The sequence below is a fragment of the Silurus aristotelis genome (genome assembly GCF_946808225.1).
Source record: "Silurus aristotelis genome assembly, chromosome: 14".
Classification (NCBI taxonomy): domain Eukaryota; kingdom Metazoa; phylum Chordata; class Actinopteri; order Siluriformes; family Siluridae; genus Silurus; species Silurus aristotelis.
Genome location: NC_139587.1, coordinates 19,968,715 through 19,987,761, shown reverse-complemented (window position 1 = coordinate 19,987,761; position 19,047 = coordinate 19,968,715). Strand labels below are relative to the sequence as shown.

The window sequence follows — 19,047 nt, the reverse complement described above, 5'->3', positions numbered from 1 at the left end:
TTTTTTAATTATTGACAGTGGCTGTTTGTTAAATAGCTGCAATGATCATGTAGTTGACAAAATGCTAAATATTTGAGACTAGTCTAGAACAGACATTTAAATCTGGAAGTGAACACTTGAAATAGATGCCCACATTTGATACTGGTTTATAGTAATCTTGGCACCACACAATGTTGCAGTTTTTCAGCTGTTCAGTTTCCTCCTTTCCTGATCACTCATTCATGCGCACTGCCCAGAGAGAGAGAGAGATTACATTAGATTCAGCACAATTCGGGTGTAAACATTAGTTACTACACACCCACACCTTTTCTCCCAGTGCACTTCCACGGATTACATTTAATCGCACTGTAATTGAGTAGATTTTTTGAGTAGTGTATACTTTTTTTTTTTGTTGTTGTTTTTGAAATCTGTCATTTTTGTTTGAAGTTTTGTTCTTTAACTACATTTTAAATTCTATCCGTTACTGAGTAAAAGAAAAATGCAAGGGGGTAAATAATCACGCCCTTGAAACTACACTGATGACAAACGCGCTAAACTCGCAAGAAAGATGGAGACGGACACGACAAACATGGGTGATGCAGATCAAGCTGAAACTGAATCGAAAGTTGTTTAATGCGTGTGCTCACTGAATTCTGAATCTGCATTTGATTTCTCACAAATCCCCTGCTATTTAAAAACTAACTTAGTAAATGTTAGTATTTTATTAGAGCTACTTTTTAAATTACTTGTAGACTTTTTAGAACGGTAAATTTACTTGTTAAGTAAAATTTCAAAAGTAATTACTTTTGCCTGAGTAAAATATGTACTTTTCCACCTCTGGCTACATCCTGCAAAGTTGAGGGTTGGAATGATGTAAGTGGAATTAGAAAAACGAGATTTTGCTGTAATGCAGCAGAGGGCGCTCAAATCTACAAATAAGAAGGTTTCTCCTGCTTCTAAAATGGAGACCAGCTTCTAAGAACTTAAGTTACTGAGGTCGTGTTCATAAAATGGAGTGCACAGACACGCTTTTTTTGTTGTTGCAAAGTAGCATTGTGTACAGTCTTCTTTTTATGGACTAATAAGTACAAATTAATTTTAATTTGTACATAATCAAGAAATGATAGTTATGCCTGAATACAGTAAACAATATGACTGAAACAAGCACATAATTATCAATATTAATCAGACACAGCAGTTTCTGAAAATGTGTGCAGCTTAAAGAACATGCAAGCTGCATTTTTAACTCTAGACATCATGTATGTGAGCCTATATTCTGTTCATCTTTAAACCAATTTTGTATACAAGGTCTGCTGTATTTGCATGTCCTTTACACACTGTTTATACATATAAGTTATTTAGCATGAATTGAAATTATTTGAGCTTGACCTACCTAGGGTCAAATGAGTCCACTTAATTTAGCTGCAGAGTTTTTACCCTATGGCTATGGGGGTGATACCTACAAAAAATGATTGTCACATCTTTGTGGTGCTGAAAAATATCTAATGCCTTTCTGGACTGGCAAATGTGTAAACAAACAAACAAAAAACCTACACGGAAGTATGCTTTATGTGCCAGAGTTCAAAACGGTATAAATATAATAAACGTTCAGGATGCAGTTGACTTGCCTGTTTGCCTCCAAGCATACAGTGGTTTGCATAAAGGCATGCCCTCTGCCACACCCTGTAGCCTGGTGGTGACAGAAGTAAGCCTGCAAACCACAAAAACAATTCACGAAATGTTGATTCTCATATCACGCCTTTAGGTTTGGGGTGTGTGTGTGTGCGAGAGAATTCATGAATTGAAAATTTTCCCTTTTTCCTCCCTTTTTTGAAGGAAGTGTACACAAAAAAAAAAATCTTTATTTTGAAAAGTACATGAGGTGTACACAAGGGGGTGCAAGATCTTGGAACCACTCATGTTGCTTCAGTTTGCACACCCAGTTTTCTCTACTTGTTGAACGAGCAGGTACATGTATATACTTGCTTACAGTTTATTCACATGCTCTTTGAAACACCACCCCTGCCTATGGATGTGTAACCCTAGCCATAGATTTATGATTGTTCAAGGAAGCAGCAAGCCTTCTACATGTCAAGGTTGATCTTCTTATGCGAATCTGCATTTTTATAACTTTTAGTCGTTTTCACAGACGTTTAACAATGCACCTAGTTTAATCACAACATTAAAGGCAAGTCTGTTTAAATGACCAATGTTGAACAAACATTAAAGCACTTTTTGTGTTAGAAAGTCTTAATCCTGCACCTGTAATCACAAAAGGTCACTGTTCAGTTTTGTAGTTCTCAGGAGGTGGTGTGTTGTGCAAGTCTGTGGCGAGGTAGGGAGGGGCTGATATTATCAGCTGTAGCAAAGATTTTGAAAGGTAGGCCTTCGTCATAAATAATTGTATTATCAATGCTGCAAGCTTTACAACACCATTTGGGCATATTCTATCCAAGTCCATCCAAAATGCAGGTCAGATTCACCAGAAAATTAGCTGGATATCCATCCCTTAATTTTGTCTAATGATATACAGTATATCAGCAGCTAAGATACTTCCACCATACTTTAAAATATTCACCCTTGACTTGATTAATTGTAACATTTACTTGAAGCAAACATTGTAGCCAAAGTTTTTTGGCAAATATTATGCATTTTGTAAACACTTTAGCAGAAGGCAAACTGCTTGCGGTGACTACGTTCTGGGGGAATGCAGCTATCAAGATAAACTATCTTGACTTGGTTACTATAGTATATTTCTTAAACTTTAGTGCTCGTTATAGTGAATAACATGTATACATTCTATACATAGGTAACACTGGTATACTGTAGGTGGTAGAAGCAATGCATTATGATTTTACATTTTACCTATTAATGAATTAAAAATTCAAACATTATTGACAAAAATACAATCATAAACCAACATATATTAGGGAGTTTTCTTTAGCTGTGGTGCTAGCTGCTTATGCCATTTATTAGGTGAAGATTATACAATCCTTCTTGGCTGATGTGGCTGTTGGTTATTGTTTTAAAGAAGTCTCTGACAAATCTAATGGTTGATTGAATGCCAAGATTAGCTGATTAAACAGGTGGAGTCAGGTGTGAGCCCTTATTGGTTGGAACAAAAGCCTGCAGCCACCCTTGGATAATTTTGGTGGTTTAGAGTAGAGCTGACTCTGAGAAGTACCAATACATATAACCAAAAGATTAGTGCAGGGGTGGTTACAGATTGTTTTCCTAACCAAGCAGGAGCCACACCCAATTCTACTTGTTTTATCAGCTGTTCTCTGTTTCCAGACCAACTGATTAAATATATTCAATGTGTGCATGCTGTGCTGGATTAAATACCTACAGACAACATTGGACAACTCTAGGTTAGTGTTATAAAACAATGTTTCTCAAAGGGTTTAGACATGCCCCTCCTGATTGACCCTGCCAGATTTATTACAAAACCTCTATAAAACTGATAATAATTTAAGGAAACTTTCTTTATCCTATTCCTTATCATATTCTTAGCATTTGTTTTGGCCTGAAAAATCAGTCATGTGTGGATTGTTTTATAATAAAAGTTAAGAGCAAGTCTCATTCAATTGTTTGACTCCGGGGTTACGTAGCGCTCCTGGGGAGGGTGGAAACCTGTTAATAGCAAGGAAAAGGGAAGTGAGTGATGGAACATTTAGCCAACAAAACTCCCTTGCTCTTGTCTGCTTCCTTTGTATGTGTTCACTCACTTAAATGGCAAAATAGTTAAATGGCTTGTGAAAAAAAAACCTCTGCATTGCTTATTTGAGCTATTTGCCAACAGCAACTATGCGGAATCCTGAAAATCTCACCTCTGTTCTCATCTGTTAAACGTGTGCACGTACACACAAGCTCAACCAGCTCCCTTCTGCCTTCTTGCCTGTGAGGTTCTCCCCACCCCATCTCTTTCCCCAACACATACCTCATGTCTGAGGTCTGCAATAGGCTGGTGCTAGGGAGTATTACACTGAGTGAGCGTCACCTAAGCTTTCTGAATTATAAGTTTACTTTTAATGTCCTATGTGGGGGTACAAGTGTAGTATGCATTTGTTCTATGCACCTGAAATAGAGAGAGGTCATAGCCAGTTTAAGAATGCTGCGTGACTATTTTGAGTGTGTAGAGAATGACTTTGTATACAGTGTAGTTAGTTTTGCAAAGCATCAAGAGCAAAGCAGAAATTATGTTGTTGATTTTATGTTTCTATGCAAATAAGCAAATAAAGGATTATTACTATCTGTTACAGAGTCGACATAGTATTCATCTCTGGAAGTAGTTTGCGTGGTGTTGTGCTGATATTGAGATTTTCCCCTAGAGTCAGTCACCATGCTGTTCTGCCAGGAAAAAATAACAAGCCTTGTTTGGAATCGGATCAAGAAAAACTACGCATTGAAAAAAGACAACGTTTAAACATAACTGTTTAGACTCAGATATAAGGCGAGTGATCTTCCACGCTTTAATTTATGGTTATGGTATACATTTCACTGGCGTTAACATTTCCACGGCGAGCTGTGCTATGAATTCATGTTTGTGTATGAATATAAGCAGGGCAGAAAAGTTCTTTATGAAACATTTCAAGATCTTAGCAAAGAGGTTGTAGGTGAGGGTGCTAAAGGGAAATATGTGAAAGGCGTGCTAACTTGAATTGTCCCTTCTAGCAACTGTTTACTTTGCAAACACTTGAGTATACGTTTATAAATATCAGCTTTTAAGCATGGCAGATGCTTTGTAGTGTTCTTCCCCTAAAAAGGATTTTTGCTTGATTTTTTTTCTTTTGTGTGTGTGTGTATGCAATAGAAGGAACAGAAGAAAAAGACAGCCCCTGCATGTTTGGACTTGAGACCCCATGCATAACTCTTTGGGCTCGGATTACTAAAGAGGGTGGTGGCATGCAAGAGTTTACAGTCCCATCCAGAACACTTCTACAAGACTTCAAAACTGCAGACAAGAAATGTGTATGCATAGAAATTGGCTATAAAACGGTTTTAAAAATTATACTGGTTTATGTAAGCACACAGCAGCAAAAATTTTTTTATTGTACCGTACCAGGCTTTCTCAAATATTTGCAGCCAAGGCTTCTTTAGCTGTAAACTAAATGGCATTAATCCATTTAATATAGGTTTATTTTATAATTAAAACCCAACAAATCAAATACTAGGTTTATTTATATTTGTTGAATAATATTTTGACAGGGAAAGCTTTTCATTCCTGAAGTGTCTACCAAAAGAACATATAAGGTCAAAATCATGCAGGTCAAATTATTTGTATGGGTACTTTTTTGAGTTGCTGAGGTTTGGATTAAACTCATTCAAGTGACATAACACTCAAAACAATATAAACACTATAAAGTTCCATTACCATAACCTTGTACGTTAGGCACAAAGTCTCCATCTTATTATTCACATTTACAACGTGGCATTACATAGGCTAATAAGCACATACAGTGGGTACGGAAAGTATTCAGACCCCCTTAAATTTTTCACTCTTTGTTATATTGCAGCCATTTGCTAAAATCATTTAGGTTAATTCTTCTTCCTCATGAATGTACACATAGCACCCCATACTGACAGAAAAACACAGAATTGTTGACATTGTTGCAGATTTATTAAAAAAGAAAAACTGAAATATCACATGGTCCTAAGTATTCAGACCCTTTGCTCAGTATTTAGTAGAAGCCCCCTTTTGATCTAATACAGCCAGGAGTCTTTTTGGGAAAGATGCAACAAGTCTTTCACACCTGGATTTGGGGATCCTCTGCCATTCCTCCTTGCAGGTCCTCTCCAGTTCTGTCAGGTTGGATGGTAAACGTTGGTGGACAGCCATTTTTAGGTCTCTCCAGAGATGCTCAATTGGGTTTAAGTCAGGGCTCTGGCTGGGCCATTCAAGAACAGTCACGGAGTTGTTGTGAAGCCACTCCTTCATTATTTTAGCTGTGTGCTTAGGGTCATTGTCTTGTTGGAAGGTAAACCTTCGGCCCAGTCTGAGGTCCAGAGCACTCTGGAGAAGGTTTTTGTCCAGGATATCCCTGTACTTGGCCGCATTCATCTTTCCCTCGATTGCAACCAGTCGTCCTGTCCCTGCAGCTGAAAAGCACCCCAACAGCATGATGCTGCCACCACCATGCTTCACTGTTGGGACTGTATTGGACAGGTGATGAGCAGTGCCTGGTTTTCTCCACACATACCGCTTAGAATTAAGGCCAAAAAGTTCTATTTTGGTCTCATCAGACCAGAGAATCTTATTTCTCACCATCTTGGAGTCCTTCAGGTGTTTTTTTAGCAAACTCCATGCGGGCTTTCATGTGTCTTACACTGAGGAGAGGCTTCCGTCGGGCCACTCTGCCATAAAGCCCCGACGGGTGGAGGGCTGCAGTGATGGTTGAATTTCTACAACTTTCTCCCATCTCCTGACTGCATCTCTGGAGCTCAGCCACAGTGATCTTTGGGTTCTTCTTTACCTCTCTCACCAAGGCTCTTTTCCCCCGATAGCTTAGTTTGGCCGGACGGCCAGCTCTAGGAAGGGTTCTGGTCGTCCCAAACGTCTTCCATTTGAGGATTATGGAGGCCACTGTGCTCTTAGGAACCTTAAGTGCAGCAGAAATCTTTTTGTAACCTTGGCCAGATCTGTGCCTTGCCACAATTCTGTCTCTGAGCTCTTCAGGCAGTTCCTTTGACCTCATGATTCTCATTTGCTCTGACATGCATTGTGATCTGGAAGGTCTTATATAGACAGGTGTGTGGCTTTCCTAATCAAGTCCAATCAGTATAATCAAACACAGCTGGACTCAAATGAAGGTGTAGAACCATCTCAAGGATGATCAGAAGAAATGGAAAGCAGAAGAGTTAAATATATGAGTGTCACAGCAAAGGGTCTGAATACTTAGGACCATGTGATATTTCAGTTTTTCTTTTTTAATAAATCTGCAACAATGTCAACAATTCTGTGTTTTTCTGTCAATATGGGGAGCTGTGTGTACATTCATGAGGAAGAAGAATGAACTTAAATGATTTTAGCAAATGGCTGCAATATAACAAAGAGTGAAAAATTTAAGGGGGTCTGAATACTTTCCGTACCCACTGTACATGCATCACGAATTTGATCATTGTGTTTTGTTTATTATAGGGTGGTCAACCTGATCCTTTAGTGTGAGCTATTTTATTAGTTTTCAATGTCTAAAATGTATCCAGATAAGGAATGGAAATAGGCATAAATGGATCCAATTACCACATGTAGTACCTTAAATGGTCATAAAAAAAAAAACCACACAAAATATCAAGTCTTTTAATTGTGTTGATAGGTGTGGTCCAAAAGCACACTGTATATTTTGAGCTTGTGATATTGTTTACTTTCCCTATTGTTGCTTCTAAAAGTGGTTAGGCAAGTTGCATGGATATATACGTTACTCAAGGCAAAAGGCCTGTACCAACAGAGCACCTTGTATATGCTGAAAACTTTAATGAATGTTACTCTTTATTCTTGTCTCCTGTGGGTTTTTTTTGTCTCACTATTCCCTCTGCTTTACCTTTGTTGTGGACTATGCAAATAGTACTTTGGAGGATGGGTGTGGCACTGATTTAAATGGACTACATTAATGTGATCTGAAAGTCTGACTTCCTCTTTTGGGTTTTGTTTAAACTGGTTTTTAGAGGCTTTGTTGGCACTATATAGCAACAGCTTTTATCATTGAATACAACTACTAACATTACACGGAACACCTTGGCTACCAGCACATTAGCATGTAATCATATCGGTGATTTTATTATCATTCTGGTTATTCCAGAGTATAACCCCAAAGTATTTATTTATTTATTTATTTATTTATTTATTTATTTATTTATTTATTTATTTATATGTACTTAAATCTAAGAAAACCTGAATATAACTTTTCAAAAAAAAGAAAAGCCTGACACGACACCTCAGGGAAAAATATTTGATCACATGGGTTGTATTCACGGTTACTCAAAGAGGCTGTACTTTGCTCTTAAACAAGCAAATGCTGACAGTAACTGGTTTGAGTTTTAGCAATTACTAAAAAAATATGGCTAGCTTTAATGACTGTACTGTGCTTTCAAGGTAACTAAATCGGTCAATCTCACAAGATTTACTTGATGCAACTTCCTGTTGAACATGTTTAGACCTATAATGAATGACACATGTACCAGGCATTATATATAAAATTATTTATGAATTAACTCTTTTATGCGTTTACCTTTTTTTGGTTTAGTAATACTTATATTCCAAGATAAAGTGTAGTTAAAGTGGGCTGGAACAGAACATTATATTCATGTTTTGTGAATTTGTGAAGTTATTCATCTAGAATGTGCTCATATGATGTTAAGAAGGACATTGTAATTGGTTGGTCATTTACATTTAATTTACATATTTTTATATTTATAATCATTGGGGCACAGTGGCACCCCATTAATGAATATGCTTGTTTAATGACAGAATAAAAGGAATTAGAAACTGTCATGTGCTAAATAGCTTCCTTTTTGAGGAGTATGGATGAATCACTCTGTGCAAATTCCGCATTTATCAAAACTTTAGAATTTTTTTTTCCAGTTGTGTTTGTATGGTTTCTTTATATTGGAGTGAACATATAAATAGCAACCTGTGTTTATGGTGATGTTTTGAAATGGAAAGGATTTTACAGAATGAAATCTGAATAAAATCTTATTAAGCACATAAGATTATGGTTTTACCAGTTTCTCAATAGCATTACACCCTTAAATTATCTGAGCTTGAAACTCAAATTATTACTGTATTTTCATAAATATCGGAGTAGCTCCTTACCAATATAGTTCTGTAAATGACCTGCACTGATTTTGCAGTGTGTAACGTGTTGCTATATTATATCTTGTAAAATGATCCTAAATGTAAGGCATGTCATCCCACTTGACATTTTACTGTAGTGTTTGTAGAGGAATTTCAAAATTTTATGAAACTTTCTGTCCTTTTACTAACTTACCTAATCAGATGATGGATTGTTAAGATAAGATATAAGATAAGATATACCTTTATTCGTCCCACAGTGGGGAAATTTCTTAATAGTCTTGAAATTTCCTAGTCTTGTGTTAACTTGTACAGAACCTGAAGTGAATTCTATTCACAGCAGAGTGAAACTGTCAAAATGAAAACTATGGCTGGAATGGAATGTTCATTGGAGGCCTCTTCAAAAAAAAAAAAAAAACAGAAAAAAATGTAAAGGGAACAAAATTGTAAAAGAATCAACAGCTATTTATTAACTGCTTGAAGTTGGCAATGTTTCAGAATCTCAGGAATATGTTATGTAAAAAAAAAAAAAACATCTGTCAGTGTTTCATTTGTATAAACCTATTAGATTAATTGCAAATCAGGAATTAATATAGTTAAATAATAAAAATTACTTTTCCAAGCAGTTTATTTGGAATAGCAAGCAGAACATGTTTGCATCCCAGACATATACTTAGGGAACCTCAGCTGTTCCATGCATTTGTTAAATTCCACAACCATCTCGTTAGTGTCACTATTCATTTACTTAGTACACCAGGTGTGCTTGTGTTGGAATACTGATCAATTGGTTAGTAATTACAAATAATGCGGTGCCATGAGGGGAAGTTTGAAATGAATTCATCTACACAAATTAATGAAAGTACTTGCATTGCTTTGTATTAGAGATACCTGTCAGTGACTTGTGCACTGTGGTGTACATACAATGAAGAAATGTAAAGTTATGTGCACATAATGTAGCATGATACCCCAAAAATGGTCTCCTTTAAAAAATATCATTAAATGACAGTAACAGTTATCTTGTCTGTTTTTGACATTAGAATCATTACGATACTAAAAAGAGGATTTATTACAAAGGCAATTTTAACAAATTTTAACAAAAGTGAGTACATCCCCCACATTTTTAACCATTTCAGTATATCCTCTCAAGGGACAATACTATAGAAATGAGACTTGGATATATTTAGAGTAGTTAATGTGCAGCTTGTATAGCAGTGTAGATTTACTGTCCTTTGAAAAACAAGTGAGTACACCCTAAGCTGTATAGTTTTCCCATGCAAAATCCTATTCATCATGTTTTGTCTGCTTGACAGGACAATACAAATTTGTGTATTTTGTATTAGCAGTTAAAATTTGGTGCTTTTAGTACAATTCTCTCATACTGACCACTGGATGTTTAACATGGCACCTCATGGCTCAAGAACTCTCTGACAATTTGAGACGTAGAATTGTTGCTCCTCACAAATATGGACTAGGCTATAAGAAGATCAGTAACACCCTGAAACAGAGTTACAGTACAGTGGCCAGGGACATACAGAGGTTTTCCGAGATGGGTTCCAGTCGGAAACAGGCCTCACAAGGGTCGATCAAAGTTGTTGTCTTTGCGCTGTGCATCAGGTGCAGCCAGTGCTGTGCTGCCAGCATTGCTTTAGAGGTTGCAGAAGTGGAATGTCTGCTTGTCATTGCTCAGACCATATGCCGTACAATGCAACAAGTCGGTTTTCATGGCCGTCATCCCAAAAAGAAGGAAGCCTCTTCTGAAGCTGGCTCACAAGAAAGCCCACAAACAGTTTGCTGAAGACAACCTGTACAAGAGCATGATTTACTGGAATTATTGGTAGCACAAGCCAGTGCACTCTTAGTGCAGGTCCCAAGCCCAGATAAATGGGGAGGGTTGCGTTAGGAAGGGCATCCAGCGTGAAAAAACGTGCCAAATCGAACATGCGGATCATGAGTACGGATGATTCGCTGTTGAGGGGAGAAACATGGATTCCAACATGTACTGTGACATTCTGAAGCAAACATGATGCCCTCCCTTTAGATACTGGGCCGAACGGCAGTTTTCCAACACAACGACCCCAAACTCACCACTAAGATGCTGCTTCGCTGAAGAAGCTCAAGGTAAAGGTGATATTATGTCACCTTGTTGCCAAGTATACAGTATCTACAGACCTAAAACCTATTGAGCACCTGTGGGGCATCCACAAGCGAAAGGTAGAGAAGCACATTTGTCTAACAGCCAGCAGCTCTGTCATGTCATTATGGAGGAGTGGAAGAGAATCCCAGAAACAACCTGTACAGCTCTGGTGAATTCCATGCCCAGGCAGTGCTGGATAACAATGGTGCTCACACAAATTATTAACACTTCGAATACAGTTTTGATAAGTTCACTTAGGGTGTACTCACCTTTGTTGCCAGTTATTTAGACAATAACGGCTGTATGTTGAGTTGTTTTTAGAGGAAATTAAATCTGTACTGCTATACAAGCTGCACACTGACTACTCCAATTTTCATTTATATAATATTGTCTCTTGAGAACATATAATAAAATAGTTGCTGAAATGTGAGGCGTGTACTCACTTTTGAAATACTGCATATATAATGTTTGTTTATTGTGGGTGCAGGGTAAACCATAATGCAGGTCCTAAATTATTGGTTGACGTTACCAAACTTTAAACAATGAAATAAATGCAGACTAACCAAAAGAATCAGATAAGTGTGAGGAGGCATTTAGAACTTGTGGAGTTCTTTAAGCTTTTAGGAAGCTCACTATGTGGAGTTCTTTAAGCTTTTAGGAATTTAACAGAGCTCTATATTCTTTGTAAGTGGGTCAGATGATTTTCAAGGTTCTTTGGTTTGTCTCTCTGGAAGCACTTTTAATGTTTCTATAAAAATTTACATACCTTTTTGGAGGAAAAAAATTATTGCGGTTCAGTTTTTTAAAAGTTATCAATCCAGAGAAACATTGAGGACCTTTTTATTTACTAAGACAGGCTCCATATACAGTATCTTTCAAATTACAAAGTGTAAATTTGAGTTTATTCTAATGGAGGTTATCAGTTGCTAAGAAACTGAAATGCCTTAAAGTTCTCAGGTGACTTGAGACATTTTCCAAGTGTCATGTTTATTTAACGGTGTTGTTACCTAAACCTATTTTACTTCATGGCTTTTTAGAGTGAATGTTAAAATGTAAATGTTGTGAAATGTAGATCAGAAATATTTGAAGGAATTCAAGGTGGAGCAGCTGTGAAGCAATGTTAAGGAGAAGTGCTTCATTGTTTCGTGCCAGTCAGGAAAAATTAGAGATGTGAAAGTTCTTAGCTGACCGAGATAAATCACATATAAAAGACAACATATATTTTACAGGCTGTTATTTTGAAGATAAGTGATCCACAGAGATGAGAAGTAATGAAGTACCAATACTTCATTACTGTACTTAAGTAGATTTTCCTGATTTTCCTGAAATCTTTGCTTTCACTCATAAAATTTTTTTACACAAATATCTGTACTTTCTACTTCTTACATTTTCAAACCAGGCTCTTCAGTATTAATCTATTTTGTGACATGATCAATATATTTTTCTTCTCATTGCAAGCCATTTTAGCCCATCAACCAATATCTTGTCATTGTGCAGCTTTTTCAATCTACCACTAGTGTGGTATATTTCCTGGCTATCAAGAACCACAGGTGTAGGATAGCTTATGAATCTAACAAAAAGCAAAGCAGATGGCAACAATAAGTATGGCTTACGTGGAAGAAACTGAGGGAGTCAGCGATGTAAACATGACCGAGAACAGAGATATTCATAATCATTATCTTTGCTCTGCTTATGTTCTTGGGATTAAAAAACAATCATTGAAGTTATTTTGTATTAATATTATGTGACATCCAGTTACCAGCTTGACACTAAAACAGGTAGTATTAATGGCTACTTTTTACTTAAGTCCATGTCAGAACCCAAACTTCTTTACTTTAACTGGAGTGAAAAAGTGTAGTCACTACTTCAACTTTTACTAGAGTCTTTTAAATCATAAGTATCTTTGCTTATACTTGAATGAAGTACAGTATGTGTGTACTTTGCTATCTCTGGTGATTCACAGTGGTGTCAATAGTGCATCTAGTATCACACACTACACTGAATTAGCTTTACTGAAAAACTAAGAAAGGTTTTAATATGAAAAGACTTGGATTTTATATCGTCAAAATAATCTATAAAGCTTCACAATGTATTTGGCTTTGAAGTATCTAATTCCTTACTTCCTCTAGTCCAGTGTTTTGGCATCTCACATTTATATATACACACGTACACACAAGGGCCATTGCTATGGAAACATGCTGTCAAAAACCTGCCCCTTTGCTTATTATGTTGCTATGGCTGCCATCCCAGAATAGTCCTTTTTGGCCCGTCCCTCCCTCGTGTTGGTGAGTCATATTCTGCAGGGGAAACCACAATTCAATCCATCTGACATTCTACACTCTTCTCTCTTTCCTCTTTTCTTAGTGGACATTGGGAAAAGCTACAATGAATCACAAGACCTTGATGAGAGGAACCCTGGGGTAATAAACTCACGAAACACTGTGACCATAGCAACGGCCAAGGTTAATATGCGTTTTTGTTAGGGGGAGCATAGTCAGAATTTTGGTATCCAATTCAATTATAATGTATACAGTTTATCTTCAGCTTATCTTGGAGTGTGTATGATAAAGCAAGCAAAGTATGGGTGGGAGTAACAGAAATATAGCTGTTGTTTTCCACAAAGACTGTGTGGTAAAGGAAAACCATATCCAAATGTATGCCTTTTCCTACTCCGCCTTCATGTGTAGGTAAAAAGAAAAGTACATACCAGTGGTATAGTAAGCGTTCTTCTTAAAAGCAGTTAAACTGGAATGTGCTTTCCTATGTTGGTGTAAGCCTTACAAAAGGTGCTAAACAAGATCACAATTCTCATTTAAGTTTCTAGCAAAACTGAAAAGTGCTCTTTGGTGCAGTCATTTGAGGTTCTGCTTCCTTTGTCCAACTCAAGAGGCGTGTGATGGCCTGATTCCACAGTTCGCTTGTTGTTCTCAGTAAAAACATCAAGCTAATGAAATTCACATGTGCCCACAATAATAGGCTACAATATAGCCCAAAAGTTTTTCATAACTAAAAACTGTTTTAAAAATTATCTTAATTTATTGTACATAATATAAAACTATCCAACCTTTAGTTGGCAAGATAAGGCTATAAGAATCAAATCAAGTTGGAAAAGGTCAAATATGAACAGTTCTAATGGGCCTAAGACCATTTTATCAATAAAAAAAAAGTTCCAATGTTTTTCCCCCCATCATGAGAATTTTTTATTTTTTTTTTTGGAAGTACTATAAGCCTCTCAGTGCTGTTTTGGACAGACATCCCATGATCTATCAAATGATATGAAAAAGCAGCACATGCTCCCCCTGTGCAAACACACTGCTTGCTTTGTTTTTGCGGACCGGGTATTTTTTTTGGGCTGTTTTTAATGTATCATTATGACTGCTGCCACCTTTTTTCAGCGGTTCTCAGCTAAATGAATAGAAGTACAATAGTTTTGATTGACAGTGCTACAGCCATTCAATCCAAAACTTACAAAACAGGATTTGAGTATAAACCTTTAATCTTTATTCTGCTTTATTTTTTACAGTTTCTTTTTTTTTTGGGGAAAAAACCAACAGAAAAACCTCCATAAACAAACAAAAAAACTTAAAAGTTGCTTCTCTTATCCTGTGAAGTTGATCCTATGACACACCCAAAAAATTCAGCCTGTACTGCCCCTCCTTGTTCTTTTCCTTTGCTCACTCTCTGTACAAGTGGCACAGCATGTATTGTAGTCACACAGGATGACTCACCCTGACACACCAACAGTTTGCTGTAGTGCACACAAGCAGACACACCTATGCTCTGCTCACCAGGAAACACACCCTTCCCACATATCACTATTAAACTACTTGAGATTTTAAGTTTTTAAAGCCGAACCTGATGTCATGGTTTGCATTAACTAAAAGCAACGATTTCAACGAGTGACTAAGTTTTCCGAATTGCCATCAAACCAGAGTGCTCATTTTTCCATTTGCAGCAGCCTGAAAGAATCTGCTCAACCACATGCTTTAAAAAACTAAATGTTTTGTTCTCTGACTTTTTTTGGCGGTTCATAATCCGCATGATGGTATTCTTAAGAGATAGAACTCCTCGGAATGCAAAGAAACTAACAAAGAAATATTCATACAGTGTAAATTGTTACAAAACCATCTGCTTATTACATGCTTTACATGCAAAATATTGTGTTATGGCAAAGCCTTACAAGGTTTTCATGTTTTCAGGTGTACAATAAGCAATCTGCCAGTAACGTTCCTTTTTGTTTTTCTTCACCTATAGTTGCCTGTCATGCCCTGCAGTTTTCTGCAAGCACAGACTGTATAATAACTCCTGTTTACTGAATTCATCTGCTGTTTGCCATTTCTCTGTGCTGAACATGGGTGTGGCATGGATTTGTTGAAGGAGTGCCTTTATTTCTCTCTCTCTCTTCATCTATCTTTCTTGCTATATCTCTTTTTTCCCCCCCTCTCTCTCTCTCGCTCTCTTTTTCACACACACACGCGCACGCACACACACACACAGAGACACACACGACCTATTGTCTGTGTGCATGTCTCCTGTATTGAGTCTGAGTTCTGGCCAATAAATGACTAGTAAGTTTTAGGTTTCCTTGCTGCTGTGCAATAATATAGTATGAGGCAGCAAAAAGAAGGGATGCAAGAGAAATAAATATTCTGGAGAAGTACTTTGGGGTTAATTGTAAGATGTAGACTTTTGTAGTCAACAATGTGATATTGCACTAGTTTAATGAGATCTGCACAGATATCGCATACAATATCTTGCATATAACATTTAGCTAAACAGAAAACTACATCTGTTTTTTATTGATAGAACAATGGAAGAATTTGCTACGGGTTTGAGTCTCACTCAATGAGACTATTTTAACAGACTATTTTTACAGCAGCAGTAAAGCAGTTTTTCAAATTGAAATGAAACATGTCTAAATATTGCATACAGGATGCAGAGGCATTTTGAAATGCTGAGGAACTTTACTGAGGTATCATCTAGTAATAAAAATCTGTTAATATACAAAAATTTCAAATGTTTTTGATCATCAGTGCAAATCTTGCTTGTGTATTAAAAATAGTACTTTAACAGATCCTCATAAATCCTGTAAACCTTTCAGTTCATATGCAATTGCAAAGAAAACACTGCTGGTGACGCTTGAGGCCCATTTTCTTTTAAAAATCTAGATTTCTATTTTGCATACTATATATATTAAAATTACTGCGTTAAAATTTACATGTTTAAAAAAATATGTAGCTGCTGGTTATGCTGCAAAATGATATCTGATGCCAAAAGTGAGGAAAAAAGAGCTAGTAATTCAAATATTAAGATATATTATTTAAATTCTCTCTGTGACAAGTAATATGACAGGTAGTAAAATTTATTGTGTTTACTGGCTCCTGGATTGGGAGAGATTGGCACAGTGATTGTTTTCATGAGTAATTTATAAATGTTATTTTAATATAAAAAAGTCTCTAAATGCAACTTCAAGGATAATTTTTTTTTAAGAAATGATAAAAAATGCTGTAATGTTTCAAGTTATTAGAATTCTTTGTAAAAAATAAAGAAAGAAAAAATAAAGAAAAATATAATACTTCATTTTTACTCAAATCTGGGTAGACCATGATCACTAAATCTATTACATTAGTATACATAGTGTGTAATATAAATGGCAATGTGGCAGTGTATTGTACTCTGTGTATTACAAGTTTCCCCAGCTGTTGGGACCTTATTAAAAAATAAACCTATACAAACTAATTGACTCCTTAGTGTTTTGTGTGATTCTATATATCAATATAGATTTATATAATTGGTTAAGAATTATATCTCAATTAAAGGGCAATATATTGAATATATTTCTGAATTTATGTTAAAGTACTTTACTAATTGTCTCATTACTTTTTCTAATTGTAATAGTGCACAAAGTGTAATCTCTTTACATCGCTGTATAAATTTGTCATTCATGAATTGCAGCAAAACACACTTTTTGCAGCAAAAAGTGCATTTTATGAAATTGTACATTACAATGGTAAAACTTTTTTTTGTTGTTTTGTTATTTAGCCCAGTCATTGATACTCCACACCAAATATATATAAATGTGATAGATTCCATGTTAATGGTTTGTACCAAATTAACAATAGGCTACCTTAGCTGGATAACAATGGGAATTTATAGTGAAGGTGAAGGATTGTAAGCAATCTATGTAAAGACAATTTTAAGAGACCTAAATTAAAAAAATTTAAAAAAACTATATCGCTTTAAAGATCAGATAGATATATTTTATTAATAGCAGCAAATGTGTTATGAAGATATCATTTCCTTTCCGAAAGTGATAGACTTAGCCTATACACTACATTAAAGTTGAAATGGGTCTAAACAACAAATAATTAGCCAGTAGGTTAGCAAGAATTATTAGCAACTAATAGATACAGTAACTTGTTTTGGGTAAGCTTTTAAACATTGTTTTCCCTAAATGTTTATTCTTCGTGTAAAATCATGCAGAAAGTTGTTGACTATGTTGCTCTATTCAGTGTTGTTGAGCTACAATTAAATTTTGTGTTGAGTTTTACATCAAACGTTTTAATTATCATGACTTTAGCTTTTTTTGTACAAGAAGCATAAACAGCTTGATGTTAAGACCATTAGAAGCTTAACATTTTGCTATTGTTGCCCAGAAGTGTATATAATGAGTAATTCTAAAATTAAATTATTATTTGAGGTACTGTAAGCTTATACCAGAACAAATGGTGCATTGCATCTGAAGGTAAACATGTCCAGATTAAATTATGCAGAAATAAACTTAAATTTTTTATATTTTTGCAAAAATAACAAAAAAAGGATTCCAAGTTATAGCCTACACAACTTGTCCTTCCATTACATTTAGTAGGTAAGTAGTAACCACTGCATCCTGGAAACACCCTGTCATTTTTTATAGGCTCTGACCCAGTTGTCTGTGAATTAATATGTAAATTAAAAACTAAAATCCTTTCACTTTTTTATGCCTGATTGTTGACTGCCTATCCCATGACAAATGCTTTTGTCATGAGAATCACGTTTATTGACTTTACCTATCAGTTTTAATGTTATGGCTAATCTTTGTATCTAAACATTATCGCATACAAAGTACATGGCATTGGCCTCTTTTAGCTAAACTTGATAAGGCTTGATACACTGTAAAGCTGTTTAGGAACGGATTGAGGAACATAACAGATTTTAAGAGTTCAAGGTGCGAACTTGGTTTCCAATTTCTCCAGATCTCATTCTGACCTAGCATCTGTTTATTTGCTGGACAAACAAGCCTTATCCATGGAGGCCCCACCTTGCAATTTGCTGGATTCAAAGGACGTGCTGGTAATGTCTTACACAGCACACCTTCTTTTGGTAGCACGAATAATACATGCAAAATATTAGGTATGTTATGGCTGGTGTGTGTGTGTGTGTGTGTTTGTGTGTGTGTGTGCCTGAAACGACAACTAATCTACAGTGGTGCTTGAAACTTTGTGAACCCTTTAGCATTATCTCTGCAGAAAATGGCCTAAAACATTGTCTATATTTAGCACACAAGTCCTAAAAGCTAAATTGGAAACCAGTTAGACAAGTGAGACATTTTATTTATTCAGAAAATTATCCATTAGTACATATGACTGTCAGAAGTAGGTGAAACTGTAGGATAAGCAATTCGATTCGGGTATTTCCAATAAATTTAATGAGATTTGGGTGTTACCAATGCGCCTTCATTATAAGAACAGGGATGAGGTGATTTCTGAGGACCCAAGAAAAAGAATCGGTGATGCTAATCAAGCTGGAAAAGATTAAAAAATGTTTGGACTTCACTTGGCCAGACAGAATGTGTAAAAATAGATTAAAATCAAGAAAAATGTTACTCTGCCCAGAAGTATTCAACCAACAAAGATCACTCCAAGATCAAGATGTGTAACAGAGGTCACAAAGGAACCCAGGGTAACTATAGTTCTCCCTCAAATTACTAATGTTTATAATTCCACCCTCAGGAGAAAACAATAGTGCTGTGCAGGGGTTGTAACGAGACATCTCTGCTTTCCTGAAAGAACATTGCTGCCCATTTTTAGTTAGCTAAAGATCACTTGGACAAGCCATAAGGCTATTGGAAAAAGGTTTTGTGAACAAATTAAACAATGATATAACC

General features: G+C 36.1%; 2 long non-coding RNA genes across 2 annotated transcripts; one reads left to right on the top strand and one right to left on the bottom strand.

Annotated features, from left to right (window-relative positions):
• Positions 1 to 2,951: 2,951 nt before the first annotated feature.
• Positions 2,952 to 15,298, top strand: LOC310737368. The gene is made up of 3 exons (XR_014536813.1): positions 2,952 to 3,350; positions 13,266 to 13,321; positions 15,156 to 15,298. It is a non-coding gene; the product is annotated as an uncharacterized lncRNA (long non-coding RNA).
• LOC310737370 lies at positions 8,200 to 9,915 on the bottom strand. The gene is made up of 2 exons (XR_014536815.1): positions 9,302 to 9,915; positions 8,200 to 9,268 (listed from the first exon to the last, which is right to left on the bottom strand). It is a non-coding gene; the product is annotated as an uncharacterized lncRNA (long non-coding RNA).
• Positions 15,299 to 19,047: the final 3,749 nt, after the last annotated feature.